A 19,836-nucleotide genomic window follows, 5' to 3' on the forward strand; every position below is an offset into this window, starting at 1 on the left:
AAGGGCTGAAATAGAAGGAATCTCAGAAGATTATGAGAGCCTGTGTTGGGGTGGTGGTGTGGGGTGGGGAGGGCATTAACCTAGTCAGGGTAGGGGTGGGACTGTCTTCCCAGTGAAGATGAACTGAGTCTTGAATGTGGGTAAAGTTAGCCTAAATCATGAGAGAAAGGTTGAGAGACCCATTCCAGGCAAAGGAGGAGAAATGTCACTGGCCACACTGCATGTGCCTGCCCAGCCAGAGACTGCAGCCTTCATCGCAGCCACGGTGGCCCTCGGAGGAGGGCACCACTTCTGCCTCACCCTCCCAACTAGCTGATGGGTGTGGTTGCAAGAGCTCAGATGGTGGAGAGCTTTGTTTTTTGTTTAAAACTGAGTTACTTCTGTCTGCCTCATAGGATATAGGCTAAAGGACTCATAGCTCTAAAGCAGTTAGAACAAGGCCAGCCCCACACATGTGCTGCCCCAGCCTTATCCCACCAGTGCGATCCTGTTGGCAATGTGATTCTGCAGTGTTCAGGGGAGGGCAGAGCAAGAAGAGTGCTGGAGCCCGGGCCCCAGCTCCCACCTTGCACCTCCACTGATACATGGGGATGTGCTGACGGCTTTCTCCTTTAAGCTACATGTGTTTGCATCGCTGATGCAGCGCCCAAGCTTATATCCTTCCAACACAATGAGTAAGTCAGAAGTCAGCTGAAGTTCACCAGATGAATTATGTCAAACTGCCCCAAAGTGCATGCCCACAACAGTCCAGAGTGACCCTAATACCCAGATGCCTGTGGCTCTTGGACCTTGTGAGCCCAGCGTCTTCTCATGCTACCCTGACCCACGCCACACTGTGCCCTGGAGATCTCACAACAGTGGCAACCGCCAGATGCCCACTTGATACCTCGGTGGATGGAGCTGAGTTCACTAAGAGGTTGACGGAGTCGCTGGGTGACGGGGAGCGTGACTGTCACACAGACATTGGTCCCCAGCTAGATCCCGGGGTCTCCTTCCCCCCTACCCTGCTGGGAGCCCATTCACGCCCTGCCTCCCCCACCCCACCCCCTCAGCTGCCTGTAACAGCCAGGGAATGCTCCTCGCAGTCCTCTGCTTACAGGGTGTATAAGTGACCAGGGGCCTGCTGCATTCGTGTGGCAGGAAAACTAAGGTGGTCCATCCTTGCGGACACAGGACTCCTCTCACAGTAGCCTTTGGCAGAAGGACAGTCCTGCCAGACCGTTGCTGCAGCATGACAGCCTAGGGCATCTCCACCCGGTCTCCGCTCTCCCTCGCTCAGGGTCAAAGTGCATCATAGTCTGCCTGCTGTCTGAGTCCCCCCTCCCTCTCCCATTTAATCCCGTGGGCGTTTCCTTTAACAAAACCCCTGTACCTGTGTTCCTGTCTTTGCATCTGCTTCAGTGGGTAATAGTTAGTGCCTACATTGCTTAGAAGAAGAGAGAGGTGTGATTAGTTCCTTCACAGTTAGGGGACTTACTCCATCCCAGGACGTTTTGCCTGCCTAAAGAGAACCATGCCTCGCTCAGAGTGGTATTCAGACACCAGGAACACATTTTGGTAACGGTAGAGCTTTCCTAGCTGCCTTCAGAGCAGACCCTGTCTGCTCTGTCTTTACACAGCTAGGAGAGTGGGAGTGCAGTGTCTGGGAGTTGGGAAATGTCTGGAGCTTTGACTGGGCCTGTCTGACTCTCTCGAAGGAAATGGGAGGTGGTTTCATGTACCAGTTAGGATGCTTTGGAGGCAGGTAACAGAAATCCAACTCAATGGTTAAACAAAGGAGGATCTATGATTCAAGGTAGAGTGTCTTGAGGGCCTGTTGACTCCTTTGTTCTTTACGTTACCAAAGGATCCAGTTTCCTTCTGTCTCACTGCTCTGACATGCTAGGCCTATCAGTCTTGCCTTAGGCTGCTTCCCTCATGGCGCCCAGGTGGCTGCCACAGCCCAGTCATCACACTCAGTTGCAACAATTTTTTGACGTAAGTAAAAGCGACTGAATTTCTCTGTGTTTCTCATTTTAAGAGTCCTGCAGCAGGACTGTGGTCAGAAATGTGCCACAGGCAGTTTCGTACTTATTGTCAGAGGAATGAACTGCATGTTTGGCTTGGACAATTGGGATTCAGTCTTGAGCTGAGGATAGGGTTACCTTCCTCAGAGTGGAATCTGAGCACAATCATGATTCCATTTTTAGTTGGAAAATGTGTTGCTCTTCTTCCACTTCCCACCATTCAAGCTGTTCAGCCCCTTCCTACTTTTGCTGAGCTGTCTCTTGGTCTCCCCAAAGGCAAGAATTTCTTCTTGATCTCTTGACTGCTAAACTGGTTCTATTTAGTGTCTTCCTGGGAGCCAGGAGTGATCTGATTCCTGAGCTCATTTTACTAGTGAGTTGCCTTTGGCTGCAAATGATAAAATCTTTTGAAGTAATCTTAAGTAATGAAAGAGCTTTAAAAAAAATTACTTTCTGACTATGTGATTTCATATTCAAGATAATCTCTTAAATTCCCTTCCAGCTTAATGTCTGACCTTAGGAATGCAAACTAGGTGTCCAGCCCTGATGGCCTGGACTTTGCCTCTGGTGTGCTATGAAACTGGGCATGAATAAGGGTCCCCCTTTGGGTCTCAGAATCTCAATCCAGAAATTGATTGGGGTGGGCCAGATCTGGGATATCAAGTCATTTCAGTTAAGTGGCTGAGGCTGCCTGGAGCAATATATTAAGGACTCGGAAGTTCAGAGGGAGAAAGTACTTTGATCTACTGGGGATGTCTGCCAAGGGCACGAGAGAGGAAAGTGGCAGGACACATTTTATTGACTCTGGGCTAGAAGATCTTGAAGAAACTTTTAGCTCCAACATTCTTTGAGTAGCCACTCCTAGACCTGGTATGATCTTGGGCTTGTATTTCTTCCAATACAATATTGTTTTGTCTCTAAAATTCTTCAGTGGATACAGAGCCAAAAATAAAATCTTGGTCTGTATCTCTTTATGAATGAATATGTTCTCCTTTGTGTTTTATAAATAAATGTAGATATGGATATGGACATGTAGATATGAATAATGTGTGTATTACATATCCTCATGTCTATAAACCTTACCTGATGTCCACTAATTCATTCAATCAATCGCTCAACACATTTGTGTTGCTCATCCACATTCCAGGTACTGTTAGGTGCCGGGAATGCAGTGGCAAACAAGATGATAATTCTTGTTTGTGGAATAAAAGTCTTCAAGCAGCTTTTCTTCTAGGAGGAGAGAGACAATAAGCATATGAGTACGTAATTGTTTCTTGTACAAAATCGTAGGAACCCGAAGGAGGTGAGGGAACAGCATCCCAAGTAGAGGGGGTAGCAACTGTGAAGGCTCTGAGGCAGAAACGAACCTGGCAAGTCCAAGGGACAGCAGGGTGGCCAGAGTGGAAGGGGCATGACGGCCAGGGGGAGACAGCGTGGGGGAGGATGAGCAGCCAGAGGGGCCACGCCCGGCAGCATCTGTAGCAGGCGACAGTGAGGATTCTGCCCTGAGTGGGATGGAGGGTAGTAGGGTTCCTTAGGGGAGGGGCTTGGTTTTTAAAGATCCTCTGGTTGCTGGGTGGTTGAAGAGGGTCCAGGTGTGGGAGGGAACACAGCAAGGGTGGCCCCCAGGAACTGAGTCAGCAGGTTGTTGTTGCAGGGGATGGTGCCTCTGGCTAGGGTGGTAAAAGCAGGGGGTAGGTAGGGAGAAGTGGTCAATTTCCTGATGTATTTCGAAGATGGAGGTGACAGGATTTGGGGATGGATTTTGTCTCCAAAATGAGAGAAAGAGGACTCAGGGATGACTCATATTTCTGGCCCCGAGCATCTGGTGGAAGGTGGTGCTGTTTACTAAGAAGGGAAAGACGGGAGAAGCAGGCCGTGGGGCAAGGAAATCAGGATCCTACTTGGACAAGTTAAGATCGTCACTAGACGGGTGCAGGGGAGCCCAGAGCTAGAGATAAAAATTAAGTATTAGTTGCTGATATATATTTTAGGACTGTGTGTCAGAGCCAAGGCTCAGAATTTTCTAAGCGTAGTGATCTCCATTAATCCTCCCAACATTGTTGGGTGGGTGATACCATTTCTAACTGCATCTAAAACTCTGTTGGTTGTAGGGCATGGTCTGATTTCAGACCTGCTAACGTGTGAAAAATTGCATCTTAGAATTGATGACATATGGTCATATTGTTCCCATTTTTCAGATGAAGGGACTGAGACCTAAGTAGCTAGCTCAGGCTTTCAAAGCCAGTATTTGGCAGAATTAGGATTCCTGTCTTGCTCTTGTTGTGTTACTGTTCCTCATGCACATGAAATGCTTAGCAGTGACTGGTTTGTAGCCAGCTTCCTTAATGTGGTCAGTTATCAGCTGTTTAATGTGCTGGACCATAGACTTGCTACATACATTCTACAGATGCCATGCAATACAGGTAACATACAAAGGTCAGGAACATATGAAAATGTCTTGGGCCTAAAGGTACACCTTTTGGTACATGATTGTATAACTTTTCAGACTGACGTCTTCTGGGCTCAGATTTGAATATTAAAGCCAGGAAAAGATATTCTCAAGAATGAACAGCCGCCGTCCTGCCCCAGGCCAATCTCTCTTGCTTGGAGTGATTGATTTTGCTCAAGATTTATCCCACAATCCCCCTTGATTTCCAGGGAAAACCAGCCTCCATTAAGTGAAGAGAGTCAGGTCAAAGAGCAGCTGCTGGTGGGGCCTGCGGCTGTGACTCTGGGATTTTTCAGGCGTCTGCAGCTGCAGTTGCGGAACTGGGTGAAGGTCACTCCGTCACTTGCACGACCTGGGTGAGAACGGCAAGACGTGAGGAGCATAAGCCTACACCTGAGTCTAAGATGATCCCGACTTCCTCTCAGGAGCTCAAGGTCGCTCTGAGCAGCGTCTATGAATAAGCAGAGTAAGTTTGGAGGATTTAGAATTGCTGCTCAGATTTTGACATGTACAAGTCTCTCTGTTTCCGTCTCCATGGGACTAGGTTGGACCCATCTGGATAATCCATGCTCCTCTCTCCACCTGCAAAATCCCTTTTGCTACATAGGATAATACGTTCACAAGTTCCAAGGATTAGGATGTGAACATTTGGCAAGGGGGGGTGGTCATTAGGTCATTATTATGGTGATCACATCAGCTTATTCCCTTTATGTCATTAGTGTGTAGAACAGATCTGAAAATTAGTAGCTGTTCATTAAGTTTGTTGAATGAGTGAACAGCTGCCATGTACAGGGCAGGGACCAGGCAGTAGGCACATGTGAAGTACTGGAAGTGTGGTTTCTTCTCACTTGCTCTTTACAATCACCCTGGGTGGTAGGTTTTACCCCCATTTTACAGCTGGGGAAACTAAGGCTCAGAGAGGTGCCATTACTTGCCCAGGACCATCCACTTAGGGATGACAGAGCCAGAACTTGAATCTGTGTCTTTCCTTTTCCAAAGCCCAAGTTCTGTACTTCTGTCTCTGTAGCTAAGGAGGATGTCCCAAGCCTGGGCATGCCCCTGCCCGCAGCTGTCTTACTTATATCTGCTTACCTTTCCACATCCACATTGCCAGTTCCAAAACTGAGTATCGTTTCACACCTGTCTTCCTCCCTTTCATTTGGAAAACCCCTTAACTTCTTTTGATAAAATCAGTTTCACCAGCCTGAGGATTAGGGGAGACCGGGTGTAAATTTTGCTGCTCCAGGTGTGACCCAGAGGCTAGTAGCACTGCCATCGCCTGGAAGCTGCTAGAAACGCAGACTCCCAGGGCCCTACACTACTGATTCAGGCTTTGTGTTTTGATACACAAAACTCTAGGTGGTTTGTTCACATAGCAGTCTTTCTACATTTATTTTTATTGAGATGTAATTGATGGAGTACCTTGTGTAAATTTAAGATGTACATTGATGTAAATGTCAGTTGATTTGATTCATTTATTATGTTTATTGTAATATGATTACCACCACAGCCTCTTACCTGACATCTCCATCATGTCAAATAAGTCAGATAGTGATCTTTTCATTTTTGTGGTGAGAACACTTTAAAATCTAGTCTCTTAGCAACTTTAAAGTATATAATACAGTATTGTTGACTATAATAAAAATGCTGTGCATTAGATTACCAGAACTTATTCATCTTCTAACTGCAAATGTGTTCCCTTTAACCAACATCTCCCCGATTCTCCTACCTCCAACCCCTGGTAATTATATTCTGCTGTTTCTAATGAGTTTAGTTTTTCTAGATTCCACGCATAAGGGAATACATACAGTGCTTGTCTTCCTCTGTCTGACTTATCTCACTTAGTATAATGCCCTCCATTTCTATCCATGTTGTCACAAATGGCAGGATTTCTTTCTTTCCCACAGCTGCATAGTATTCCAGTGTATATATAGGTCCCAGATCTTCTTTATCCATTCATCACTGACAGACACTTAGGTTCTTTCCACACCTTGGCTGTTGTGAATAATGCTGCAATAAACACGGGAGTGTAGGTATCTTGTCGATATTCCTGTTTTTATTTCCTTTGGATAAATACCAAGAAATAGGATGGCAGACAAGCGAAAATCAACAAGTGGGACTGCATCAAGCTAAAGCAATTCTCACGGCAGAAAAGAAAACAATCAGCAAAATGAAAAGACAACCTATAGGATGGAAGAAAATGTCTGCAAATCATATATCTGGTAAAGGGTTAATACCCAAAATAGGTAAAGAACTCATATAACTCAACGACAACAAAAACCCGACTGAAAATAGAACTACCACGTGTCAGTCTTTGAAAAGCAATGGCACACACCCAGACACATGGTAAATGTGCGATAAAATGTTAGTTGATGATGGCGGGAAGCAGGACCTATTATTTTTATGATAAAAAAAGCATCTCAAATTCTCCTGTGCTGTAAATAGTTTCACAGGCCCTTTAAAGTATTATCTAAATCAGAAATAGAAAGAAAATAAGAAAGGGGCAGATTCAAAAGACTCAGATCCTTTGGGCGAATAAAAAAGGTGGCGGGGAGAGAGAAAAGAAAAATATATTGAGTGTGGTGAGTGTTTCCTAGGCCATCTGTGTGAAGAAATAACAAACCCAGCCTTGAAATGCCAGCAGGAGAGAACACTGGAGAGCTTTACTTGACAGAATTATTGGAAATGGTGCTTCCTGATTCAGGGAAAAAAAAAAATTCAAATATATTTGTCCTTTTTTCCCCTAGCATGCTTATAACTCCCGGTAAAGCCAACAATCGGTTTTCAGCTCTTTTTAATTCTGCTCATCCTGTGGTTAATAATTTCCAGTTTACCCAGCAGGCTAACGTCACCTCCCCTTTCCTGGGAAAGACTTTCTCTGCTCTGGCTGGCAGTGAACCTGTCTTCCTAGCAGCTGCCCTAGTCATCCAGCCTGCCCCTGCCTTCTCTCCAACAGGGACCCTCCTGGTGGGTGTCAGACAGTGACTTAGTGTTCTGCACGGGGGAGAGGGAAGAAGAGAGGGCTGTCTCCCTCTTCTTTTATAATCTGGCAACGAGAAGAATTTTCTCCCTGTTTCCTGGGAAATAGCTGATAAAGGACATTTTGTCTGCTGCTGTTTATGTATACCTAGGCTGAACAAATCCCCAAACTCTGCCCTTCCCAGCTCCCTCCGGACTGGGAACTTTGAAAACAGGGGACAATAGTGAAAGCCTAGAGCCAGCAGCCTGGTATGGGCCTGGGCACCCCAGCTCCCCTTCCTCCTCTGGCCTGCTGTTGAAAGCTTCACCAGCTGCCGTCACCACCCAGGGGTGGGCTTCTCAAATGTCTGTGGCCCTGAGAAATATTTACTTTGGGGGATGGCATGGAGGGATTGGGGAAAGTGGGCTGGAGTAACCAGAGGGCACATCCCAGAAACGTGTAGCCCTACCCACCACCGCCTGTGCCCTCCCCGGGTGCAAATCTTTGCCCAACATCCTTGCTATCATCAGATCTGGCCAGCGTGGTTCAGAGGGCTGCCAACAGGCTTTCGGATCTCCATCTCCCTGGTTGCTCTGAATGGGCAGAATGGCTACAGAGTAAACCAGCAAAACAACAACAACAACGACAACAGGGTGTTCCTGAAGCATGTACCTTCAACTTCCTGTTTACAGCTCCAGAGGAGGAGCCCTGGGGACCAGCTCTGTGCGCGTCAGCTTTGCTTCTGCTTCCTCTGAGATCTCTGACCTGGTGAGGGCAAAGGCCTTCACTTCTGCCACCTGGAAAAATAATATGCTGGGAACACGGGCCTGACTGTGAGGGCTGCTCAAAACAAACACCAAGTTGGCAAGTTGGTGGTGGTGACTCAGGTTAACTTGAACCTGAATCTTCAGGTCTTTCTGGGAGCATCCCCCATCCCAGTGTGGGGGTCCAGTCTGAGACCCCATCTGATAGCCCACTGGGGAACTTAAGGGGGTCCGTGGTGGGGAGGGGGAACCCAGTTGCAAAGGCAGCTAAGCTTCTCCCACCCCCCCACAACCCTACTTTCTGTGTGTCCCTTGCTTCCCACATTCCCCTTTCCTGGACTAAAAGAATAGTTAGGCATCCTCAAAGGGATTTATCACAGTGACACCGAGTGAGTGGCTGACCCAAGAACGGCTGGATGGCCTGGAAAAGATGGTGGCGCTGGAGAGCCTGCTTCTGCACAGTATGCAGGGGCCACAGCATTATCCTCCCCAGCGCTCGTTAGAACGCAGAGTCTCGGGCCCTGCTTTGCCCCACAGATCTGAATGTGTCTTATAACGGACTGTGCCCAGGTGATTGCTGTCCACGCTGAAACGGCAGAAGCACTGCCCTAGGGCGCACTGATTTTGGACAGCTTGCACTTTAAAAAGAATTCTCATGGGCACTTTGACTTTTTGTAATTGATCTTGTTTTCCTCTTTGCTAAGAAGAGCAGGTTTAATCCCACTGAAGTGTCAGCTATTTGACCTCGTGTTCAACAACATAAGACATGCTGCATAGCAGAGACCTAATAAGGGCACCGCTGGGTCCTCAAAAGAAGAGTTTCTCAGATGAATACAATCTGAGACCAGAAAATTCAAATTCCAGAGGGGGCAGGCAGGTGACAGAGATGCAGAAAGTGAGCTGGGTGGACCCATGAGGACTGGACTGGACAGCAGATGTTCTGGCTGAAGGGCCAGGTGCTACTCAACCCCGACCTGTCTTTGTCATGCAGAGACCCAGCCAGGGTGCCAGAGCATATTTTTCAAGAGAATTCTGAATTTGGAATTTTTTTTAAAGTCACGCAGTATTGAAAGACTAGCAATTAATGAAAACTTTTTTTTTTTTTTTGGAGGGGGGGAAAGAAACGTGGGAGTAGACCTAACCAAGCATGTCAGGGAACATCTTGGGGCCATGGGTCTGTAGCCTCAGACTGAACCCCTCCATCCTGGACAAACTCACAGACTGGTGGGGGAGATGGAAAATTTCAACATGGTACCCCAAGGGAACGTATACTACCAGAGCTGAGAAAAGAGGTACTGAGCTCAGCCTGCGGACATCTTTTTTCAAATTGTCGATTCGTTACTCAGAAGTGTTTACTAATGCCTTACTGTGAGCCAGGCTTTATGCTGAAACTAGGGATAAAACAGCAAAACAAGACAGACAGAGTCTCTCACAGAGTATGCAGGCTGGAAGCTGGGACGGAGAGGCTAGGATAGGAATATGTTCCAGGCAGGGAGACTCACATGTGCAAAGGCCCTGAGGTGCAAGAAGCATGTTGTAGGTGTGGGGCTACCAGCACATCAGTGTGATTGAGGGAGAGGTGTGCGGCGAGGCTGGAAAGGGAGGCAGGGGAAGAAGATAGTGGTCCATGCTGTACATGCAATTGTTGTTGTTCACTCGGTCATGTCTGACTCTTTGCAGCTGCTGGACTGTAGCACGCTAGGCTTTCCTGTCCTTCACTGTCTCCCGGAGCTTGCTCAAACTCATGTTCATGTTCATTGAGTCTGTGATGCCATCTAACCGTCTCATCCTCAGTCATCCCTTCTCCTCCTGCCTTCAGTCTTTCTCAGCATCAGGGTCTTTTCCAAGGAGTCAGCTCTTCGCAACAGGTGGCCACAGTATTGGAGCTTCAGCTTTAGTATCAGTCTTTCCAATGAATATTCAGGGTTGGTTTCCTTTAGGATTGACTGGTTTGATCTTGCTGTCCATGGAACTCTCAAGAGTCTTCTCCAGTACATACAATTAAGGAGGTTGAATTTGGACCAACGTGACTGGAATGCAGTTTTCCCAAATTCATAGTTGCCGAGAGGAGGGGGAATCTAATGAGCAGAGAGTTGAGAAATACCGAAAGTCCAGAGAGTCATTAGGGCAGATTCGGGCAGTGGTCCAGGATGAGGTGATGCAGGACTGGAGCGTGCACCATGCTGGGATAGAGAGGCGGCTGTGGCTCTGAGGACTGTGCAGAGCTAACATCAGGATGATGCCTTTAACGGGGACCCTGGGGAGGAAGGAAGAGCCGGGGCTTCTGGCCAGTGTGACAGGGGGATGTGGGTCGCCGTGGTCGGTGATAACAGTGGTCACTGGCATTGCCAGTGGAGTCAGAGCCTGCCTCCGTTCAAATGCCACCTCCACCCCTTATTCTGTGAGTGACCCTGGCCAAGTTCCCAGGGACTGAGCCTCCGGTTCCCTGTCTGAGGAAGGTAGCAGGAATCCTGGCTGGGTCGGTGTGAGGATAGAGTGAGGTCAGTGGTGGGAAGCAGTCACTGTCGGACGTGTAGTAGCTCCTCAGCGGTGGTGTGTTCTTACTCTCTAGGCGTCCATCACCAGTCCATCACGTTAGCATGCACGTTGAGACCTACTGGTCCCCTTGTAATAGAAATAATAGTAGTGTTCAGAAAACACTAAAATGGATTGCAAGTTACATGTCGTGGCCTGAATGGTGGTCCCCAAAAGATGTGTATGCATGCTCAGTTGTGTCCAACTCTTTGTGACCCCATGGACTATAGCCCGCCCGGCTCCTGTCCATGGGATTCTCCAGACAAGAATACTGGAGTGGGTTGCCATGCCCTCCTCCAGGGGATCTTCCCCACCCAGGGATCGAACCCGTGACTCCTGCATCTCCTGCATTGGCAGGTGGATTCTTTACCACTGAGCCACCTGGGAAGCCACCTGCTCTCCTGCAAAAGCTATATCCATATCCTCATCCCTGGAACCTGTGAGTGTGGCCTCGTTTAGAGAAAAGGTCTTTGCAGATGTAATTAAATGAAGGATCTCAAGATAAGATGTTCCTGGATGATTTGTGTGGGCCCTAAATTTGATGCCACGTGAAGAGACACACAGAGAAGACAGACAGGTGAAGCGTGGGGTGCCGCAGCCCAGAGCCGCAGCCCAGAGCCGCAGCCCAGAGCCAGGGAATGCCTTCCCTGGAAGCCGGAAGCCGGAGGAGGAAGCTCTCCTAGAGCCCATGCAGGGAACACAGCCCTGCCGACACCTTGATTTCAAACTTACGGCCTCCAGAACCACGAGAAAATAAATCTTCGTTGTTTTAAACCAGCCAGTTTGTGATTTGTTACAGCAGCCCCAGGATGCTCAGCTGGTGCTCTTCCACAACCTCTCACCTCGAAACCGCACAAGAAGTAGGGGAGGTCTGTCGGCAGCCCTGGAGACGACCCTTTTTACAGAGAGGGACACCAGGGCTCAAGAGGTGGAAGGAAGGAGTGGCTCAAAGCCGCGTAGACGGTGAGCTTCACGAGCCTGACACCCAGCTTTCCTGAGTCCTCCTCCACCCTCTGGCCTTTCCGGAACATTCTACCTTCCTCCCTGCACCATGTATCCATGGATGATGGCTCACTCTGTAATCAGGGCAGGTTTGCAGGGTCCCAAAGCAACTTCCTCCAAGACCAGGCAAACAGCCAGTGGGGGTGAGGGCCCTTCTGTGAAGGGGAAGGGAGCATCCGCCTTGTCTGACTTCATTAGCTCCCAACAACCTCTAGTGGCTCTCAGATTCCTTCGTAGAAACAAAGCCATGAAGAACCAAATAAACACGTGGGCGCAGTGGGGGAAGGGATGAATTGGGAGGCTGAGGTTGACATATATACACACTACTGTGTGTATTAATAAAGTAATTAGCTAGAGGGAAGCTGCTGCATAGCACGGGGAGCTCAGCTCCGTGCTCTGCGATGACCTAGAGGGGCGGGGTGAGTGGGGGTGGGAGGGAGGCTCACGAGGCGGGGGATATACATATGTAGGCGCGCATGCTCAGTCGTGTCTGACTGTTTACGACCCTGTGGACCGTAACCCCCCAGGCTCCTGTGTCCTTGGGATTCTCCAGGCGAGAATACTAGGGTGGGTTGCCACGCCCTCCTCCAGGGGATCATCCCAACCCAGGGGTCGAACCCATGTCTCCTGCATTTCCTGCATTGCAGGTGGATTATTTATCCACTGAGCCACCTGGGAAGCCCTGGATATATGTATATATATAGCTGATTCACGGCGGAGACTAACGCAAAACTGCAAAGCAAGTACACTCCAACTGAAAAAAAAAAAAAATGAAGATCCAAGCTGGGAAAGCGTTCATGTTTACTGGGGAAAGATGCTGCTCTGAAGAACTGAATAACTTTGCAATACTTGTGCTGCACACCTCCTGTCAGTCTTCCTTGTTTCCTAAGACAGGGTGGGATTTAACAGACTCCAACCAGCAAATCAAAATAAATAAATACATAAGTAAATGTTATGGTCTCAAATCTTTGTAGCTAAATTTGCTTTTCCCTAATGTTATATTGTGAGTTCGAATTTATTGGAAGGACTCATAGGGTAACCAGCTCGAGTACCTAGGGATGCACAGAGCACAGAGTACCTGCTGTCTCAGCGAACTCTCCGTCCCATCCTTGTGCGGTTGTGTTGTTCTTGCTGATTTTAGACGAATGAACAGCTCAGGACTGTGCGGCGAGTTGAGAGGCTCATGTAGAGCTGCACTTAGAAGTTCCAGAGCCAGGATTCCAGCGCAGGCCAGTCTCACTCCTGAGCTTGACCTTCTGATTTAAGCCCCTGATTCTCAACGCTGGCTCCACACTGGGTGTGCTCGGGGGGCTTTACATCATCCTGCAACAGGTGCTGCCCCCATGAGTCCGAACCAGTTGGCCTGGAGTGTTGCCCCAGTGTAGGATTCCTCAGAGCTCTCCAGGAGATCTGAATGGGCAGCCAGGGTAGAGATCCCCCGTCTGAAATCCGCTTCACATGATGGAGTTCACAGAGAGCCAAGAGGCTGGTTTCAAGACCAGCTTGCCCTTCCTGATTTTCGCCTTTCGTCATCCTGGTTGGCTTAAAGGGAAATGCACGGCCATCCTTTAAAGCAAAACAGAACCACTGGGATCGAAGGAGCGTGCCGCATGAAGCAGCACCATGCTCATGGGCTCCCTGCGTGATGCCATGCCACCCCCACCACGCTGCCCTCAGTAGTCAGAGGGAGAGACCGAGACCCGGAGGGCGGAGGGCTTTGCACCAGTCACGAAGCTCGTGGGCGGTGGGACCAGAACTTAGGCTCACTGCCTTTGTTAGTAATTTGTTGTGTTGTCAGCACTGTTTCCAGAGAAGGCACTGGCACCCCACTCCAGCACTCTTGCCTGGAAACTCCCATGGACGGAGGAGCGTGGTGGGCTGCAGTCCATGGGGTTGCGAAGAGTCGGACACGACTGAGTAACTTCCTTTTCACTTTTCACTTTCATGCATTGGAGAAGGAAATGGCAACCCACTCCAGTGTTCTTGCCTGGAGAATCCCAGGGATGGAGGAGCCTGGTGGGCTGCCGTCTATGGGGTCGCACAGAGTCGGACACGACTGAAGCGACTTAGCAGCAGCAGCAGCAGCAGCAGCACTGTTTCATTTGCGTCTTGACACAACCCCCTGAGGTCAGTCATATAACTGCAGATGAGGACCCTGAGTGCAATTTCGTGTCCAGCCCCGGTAGCCGCTCTGCTGTGTGCTCACAAACACACACGTGTGCCCGGCATTCTTCATTTCTGTTAGTTAAGGTTGTGGCATGGGCCTTGGAGAAGTCATGGATGCATGGATGGGGCTGGGTATCTGGCTTCTATACCAGCCTCCAGGGGCCCAGGGAAGTGTGTGCTCCGCTGGGCTGAGGAGGGGTCAGAGGCAGATAGGACCGCCATCCATCCTTGAGTCTTCACCTCCCCTTTCAGCTGAGGCCCCCCTGCTGCTCTTCTGTGCCCCTGCAGGTTTGGCTGTCCCAGGTGTGTTGTGAGGGGCCAGAGAACCAAGCACCCCCAAACTCCTGCGACTTCACTTCCTGTCCTTACTTTTAGACCCTTGTATTCAATGTGGTGGCTGTTTGTACCAGGGTAACAATAATTAAAAATGTGAAAAATAAGGATTCTGCCATTCCTTAAGAGATTGTTACATGTACGTAGCAGGAACCAGCAAGTAGTAAGAATCAGTACTCTCATTCGAGTCTCCTAAAATGCCACAGAGAGTGGAAAAATTATCCCCATTTTACTAATGAGGAAAACTGAGGCTCACAGCTCACGTGACTTTCTTAAGATCATCCCACAGCTAGGACATGGCAAGGTTGTTATTTTTAGCTGCATTGTTACACTCTATGCCAACTTATGGCAAAAGAGGGATTTTTCCTACCCACTCAGCTAACCAGCTTCCTGGCTACACTGCCTAGTGCTGGAGAAACTGCAGGTGTAGACTGTGCTTTATGTAAACCAAGGGCTTGCATGGACCTTCTTCCTGGTCTCATACACCGAATCATATAGCTTACCAGTTAATGTTGAAAGCAACCTCTGCAGAAACTCAAGTCCAGTCTTTTTGCTGACAGATGGGGAAACTGAGGCCCAGTGGGGCAAAATGACTTGCCCAGCATTATACAGTCAGCTAGCTCTGGACTCGGACTAGAACCTGGGGTCTGGATGTGACATCTGGTTCGGTTCTCAATCACAGGCCAGCTGGTCTCATTCACTCATCTGTTCCGTCTGTTGAATAGTAATTTGTTGTGTTGTCAGCACTCTTGACACAACGCCCTGAGGTCAGTCACAGAACTGCAGATGCGGACCCTGAGTGCAGAGGGGTGAGGTGTGCTGTCCAGACGGCCAGCGGCAGAGCGAGCATTTGAAGCCAGGCGTTCTGAGAGGGGCGCAGTGAGGAGTCAGGAGGGAGGCAGCACGGGGGGCCCTGCAGGGCGGCTCAGAGCTGCCTGGGCCCCGTGGGCTTTGCCTCTGTTCCGGAGGTGGAGTGGAGTTGAGGGTCGGGGTGGGCTGCACCTGTGGGTGAAGGGAGGCTGTGGACATGGGTGTCTGAGAGGCGGGCCCATGGGAGGGAGCGTAGATGGTCTTCCCCGAGAGCCTTCTGAAAGGAACCTGAGCAGAGCGCGCTGAGCAGGGCCATCTTTCAAAGGCAGGGGGCTTTTGCCTCCCGGGAATTTCCTGAGGTCTGCGTCACTGGGGCAGGAGTAGAGAGGATGGATGCGTCATTCCCGGGCACTTCTGCTTGTTCTGTGGAGTTGGTACATTCACAGCAGTGAAGAGTTTACGGCTGGAAATGGTGCTCAAGGCGATCGGGGCCAGCGCTTCCCCAAGAGCAGAGCAAGTGGGTGTGCTCTTACCTGTGATCTGCAAGAACACGGAGGGGGCCCACACACCTGGTACCGAATGACACTGAATTACCCAGAGAGGCTGGCGTTCCCTCTCCAGGTCTCTTCCACCCCTTACAGTTCTGCAGGGAGAGTCTCACCTTGGTACAGTCTTACCTAGGTGTTGGGGTGTCTTAAACACCTCCCAGAACACCTGCTCATCTCCTCCACCCCTTCACTCCCAAGGCCCAGAGTCTTCAGGAAGTGCCAGCATCTGAGTAGTGGTGTATCACCTTGTTTTGTTCACAGCTATCTTCTATTGATGGCAAATGATACTGGCTCTTCGGTTAGGACATTGTTACAAAGTTTTTGTTTAAATGAGCAATTTAAAAGTATTTTCGTTTAGAAATGAGTGATTTTTAAATAGGGGTGCCTCTGTTTTGAGACAAATATCAAGTCGGTCGTCATGCAGGCTTCCGTGGCTGTGGTGACTTGTGAAGTAGAAAGGAGGTGACTGGGGCTGGAAGGCACAGGGCTGGGTCCCTCCCACGTGGGAGGTGGAGGGGAGGGATCTTGCCAGAGGCTCACGGCAGGCCGATGAGCAGGCACCTTCCAGCCACTTTCCTCTCCTGCTGCTTCCTCTGTTGCGTTAGTCGCTCAGGCGTGTCCAACGCTTTGTGACCCCATGGGCTGCTTCCAGGTGGCGCTAGTGGTAAAGAACCTGCCTGCTAATGCAGGAGACGTCAGAGATGTGTGGGTTTGCTCCCTCGGCCAGGAAGATCCCCTGGAGAAGGAAATGGCAACCCACTCCAGTATTCTTGCCTGGAGAATCCCATGGACCGAGGAGCCTCCTGGGAGCCACGATCTGGCGGATAAAGTTCTCCAGTAGCATGTGTGCCCGCGTCCCAGCCTCCTGAGACATGGCTGTACCTTCTGATTTCGGTCTCTGACTTGTGAACCCCACCCCCGCCCCAGGCAGATGGCCTGCCGGCCTGGGCTGCAGGTGTCTGCCTGCCCCTCTGGGGACTCCCGCTGCCTGGCCAGGCGCTTGTGTTCCTGACTTCCGGGCTCTGCCTCTGCCGTCGCTCTGCTACGTAACTTCAACCCCAGCTCCCCTGCAGTAGATCTCCTCTCGGGTGATTCTCGAGTCCCCAAGCGGGGCTGTCCGCGGTCGGTGCTCTCCGTCTATTCTCTCCGCTGTCAGCGCTCTGTGTACTCATCCGGAGCCCCCATTACATGATGTGTTTCTCGAAAGAAGGACAGTGCCCTCCTTACCTTGGCATTCTCGGAGCCGGGGGCCTGGCTCATCGAAGGCCCATGTGAAGTTTGTGAGCAGTTTAACAACAACAACAGTCACTGTTTATTGAACACTCGCTGGGTATCCCCGTTTTATGAATGAGGACTTGGAGCTCAGAGATGTTAAGCGTCTTGCTGAAGGACACGCAGCAAATGACAGAACTGAAAGCTGAACCGCAGCAGCCTCCGGAGCCCACATTCCTCTGGCATGTGGCAGCCATTCTGTCTGTCCCTCTCGCCACACAAGCCCCACAGGACGTGGCGAAGCTGAGGGGCTGGTGCGAGGCCCCCCCGCCCTTCTGCTCCTCCCCATCTCTTTGCTGCTTGCTAACCCGGTCTCCATCCCTTCCGGAACCCTGACTCCGGCTGCCTGTGGGTGCAGCCGCCCTCACCAGGCAGACTGGCCAGGCAGCCCACCAAGGCCTGGCTGCCCCCCGGGAGCCCGTTAGTCAAGTCATCCTCTGGCAGGATTATGCCTTCGCCTCGGCGATTTCAGGCCCAGCTGCCAGGCCCATGTGCAAATTTGTACTGATTTGATTAGCTTGTTTAGTCATCGCTGCTGACGAGCGCGGGCTGCGGCCACCAAATGACATTCTGCTGCCTGCAACTCTGTAATCGCTTTTGGAGGGGATATTATGTTAATATCTCACACAAGAGCCTCCGATCAGGCAGAACGTCAGGGCGGCCAGGCCCAGGCCATATGGTGCATCCAAGGTCCTCCTTTGTAATCCTGGGTAATTGAAATCCTCTTCCTCATTCGGACGTGGAAAGCCTTCCTCGGTGGGTAGCAGAGGGCCCTTGGGTAATTTACTCACTGCTCCTTAGGGGAACATCACTGGGGGGATGATGGCAGGGTAGCTTGGAATTCACACCACAGGAACTTTACCCTTTTTGAGAACAAAAATCCCTTGTACCTGCTTAAGAGGAAAACCAGCAACAGTAATAGATCTACCAATTACTGAACTCCTGTGATGTTCCAGGCACTGAGATAATTACAGCTACTGCCTTATGACAAACTGCCAGACATGTGTTACGCCCATTTCAAAGATGAGAAAACTGAGGCTCAGAGCAAGCAGCTTGCCCAGGTCAGCAGCTTGGAGGAGAGGCACTAGGACTTTCCCCAGGTCTGGCTGGCTAGGGCTACAGTCAGACTGGGAGCTGGAAGGGGTTTTGAGACTGTTGATAACCCCCAGACAGCTACCACTTAATGCGGTGCCTTGAAATCATGAATGTCAGAAGGCCCTGGAGGTCTCGTTAAAATTCACAAATTGCTGGGCCCCGTTCCCAGAAGTATGATTCAGTAGATCTGGGGCAGGATCTGAGAATTTGCATTTCTAGCAAATCCCCAGGTGCCGCTGCTGACCCAAGGACCCCACTTTGAGAACCACTGGTCTAGGAAATACCTGCTGTAAGCCCAGTACTACCCAAGTATAAGAGGTTTTTCACCACCATTTTTCTGAAGAGGAAACTGAGGCTTAGACAGCTGAATTCGCTTTCCTAGAGGCTCTGAGCCAGTATGCAGGACTTGAAAGGAGGCGACTTGTCCATGGCAGGAAGGTCACAGAGCCAGGACTCAGCCTGGGTCTTTGATTTGCCATCCAAAGATGTGGCCTCGGGGAAGCAGATGTTACATTTTGATTTTGCTTCTACCGGAAAGAACATAGGAAACTGTGTCAATGCTGACTGAGCGGGCTCTCCCTGGGTGGCTCCAGGAGGTCGCTCAGGTTGTCTTACGGGCCTTGACTTGGGCCGTGGTGGGTTCTGGCCTGTGGACTGTGCGCAGGCCCGTCAGTCCTTTCTGAGGGCTGGCTCCAGTCCCCACTTGAAGCTGACGTGCTTGCACGGAGGGCCCTAAGCTGGGATAGGCAGCCTGAGGGGCAACGAGGAGCTGGGAGACTCAGGGCAGAGTGTGTGTCCCGCCTTTCGTTCCACCGTCCAGCATGTTGCATGCTCTGCTGGGATCCTGGTGACAGTTAAGTACTTCTTTATCTGGTGACCAAGTTCTGCCCAGGCTGGCCAGCCAGATGATCCTTGGTCAGCCTCCGCCCCCGTCCTCCATATTCCTGCCAGGTGAAGAAAAAGGAAACCATCAATCATGGAGGATCACCCTAGGCCGGACCAGACCCATGTGCTGTCCAAAATAAGATGCAGTGTCCCCACTATCCCCATCTTACTGAGGCACAGACTGAGGCTCAGGAAGGCTCCTGCCAGGTTCCCCAGCTGGTAAGCGGGCGGAGCAAGGATTTACAAGTGAGGCAAGCCAATCCCAAACCCAGTCCACTCCCCGACTGCCACCCTCCTTCCTGCCCACTTCCTGAAAATGCTGATGAACATTTGTCAGTCTTCTGGAGGAGAAATATTGTTTGCAGTGAGTCCAAAACATACTCATTAGTGGAAACTTTTCTTTCTTATTTTTTTCCCTAGTGCAGAGTACCTCATGAGAATATGATGCTGAAGAACCAAGGTCTTTTGACCTGTGTCCTTGACTCCAAAGCAATAGCCCTCCAACCCAGGCACTTGGGTGCCTGTGACCTGTTTGCTGGGTAAGAAACTGCAGAGGGAGCAGAAAGGGTCCCATCTGTTGACTCCAGTGCTGTGTCCCTAAAGCAGGCACAGGCTGTTGCACATGACTGATGCTTGAAATACATGTTTGTTTGTTGGTGGCAAATGTTTGTGTCTTATAGCTCAGAGTACCTGGTAGGGCCACCCTCTTGAGAGCAGAGGCCTCAGATCCTGTTCCGTTCGGCCCCTTGGAGGCTAGGAGACCTTGGCAAAGTCACTTTTTCCCTCTGGGACAGTTTTCTTCTCTCCTGCTCTGAGAACTCCCTCCTCCCAGTGTGTGCTTAGTCATGTCCGACTCCTTGTGATCCCTTGGACTGTAGCCCACCAGGTTCTTCTGTCCGTGAGATTTCCCAGGCAAGAATACTGGAGTGGGTTGCCATTTTCTCCTCCAGGAGTTCTTCCCAACCCAGGGATCAAACCCGCATCTCTTGTGTCTCCTGCATTGGCTGGC

This window comes from Ovis canadensis, chromosome 16, assembly GCF_042477335.2.
Source record: "Ovis canadensis isolate MfBH-ARS-UI-01 breed Bighorn chromosome 16, ARS-UI_OviCan_v2, whole genome shotgun sequence".
In the NCBI taxonomy this organism is placed as follows: domain Eukaryota; kingdom Metazoa; phylum Chordata; class Mammalia; order Artiodactyla; family Bovidae; genus Ovis; species Ovis canadensis.